The 735-nt window shown below is 33.2% G+C and overlaps 1 pseudogene; it reads right to left on the bottom strand.

The window, feature by feature from the left end:
- Nucleotides 1–591: 591 nt before the first annotated feature.
- Nucleotides 592–735, bottom strand: part of LOC103213226 — a 9,834-nt pseudogene continuing 9,690 nt past the window's right edge.

Here is a 735-nt window from a genome sequence, read left to right as displayed (position 1 = left end):
TCCACTCCTGCTGCTCAGGCTCAGAATAGTGGTCAGGGCTGAATATGCTCTACTGCCTCCCTGCTAGCTCTCTCTTGCGCTACTACGTTTAATATGGTGTTTGCACACATCCAAATCACATAACATCCTATTTCACAGAATGTGTCATGTACATGAAGCAACAAATAGCTATAATTGGAACCTCTGAGGGAAAAAAAAAGTAAAATAACAATACAAACTGAGTTTTTGTAAGATTTATAAAAGTTCATCACAAACATAATACAAAAGGCCTTTACAGTGAATATTGTAAGTAATTTATCATAATAGAATGTAAAACTACTGTGTACTTGTCTTCTAAGGGTGGAGTTGCATATACAGCATGAAAACATCAATTTTATTTCAAACAGATATCTCTGAATAAAATATTTATGTTTACAGAAAATTTTGTAGCAAAAATCAGCTTTATCAAATTTATTGAGTGCAAATTTGGCAGATATGTTAATATGTAAATTAAAAAAAGGAAAGATCATATATAACTATAGTGAAGGAAACAGAGCTTTTAGAGATATGCATTATGGAAGGCATTGGCAGCATCTATTTTTTTTAACATTACTAATACTTTGATTTACTGGTGAAAAATACAACCTTTTGGATCGTGTCCTTAAAAGCTTGCTTCACTTGCTGGTTCCTCAGGGTGTATATGAATGGATTCATCATAGGAGCAACAGAGGTATTGAGAATAGCTACTCCTTTGGT

This window comes from Orycteropus afer, unplaced genomic scaffold (genome assembly GCF_000298275.1).
Source record: "Orycteropus afer afer isolate SDZICR_OR568_19922 unplaced genomic scaffold, OryAfe1.0 scaffold01425, whole genome shotgun sequence".
In the NCBI taxonomy this organism is placed as follows: Eukaryota; Metazoa; Chordata; class Mammalia; order Tubulidentata; family Orycteropodidae; genus Orycteropus; species Orycteropus afer.
This window is presented reverse-complemented; position numbering and strand designations above follow the sequence as displayed.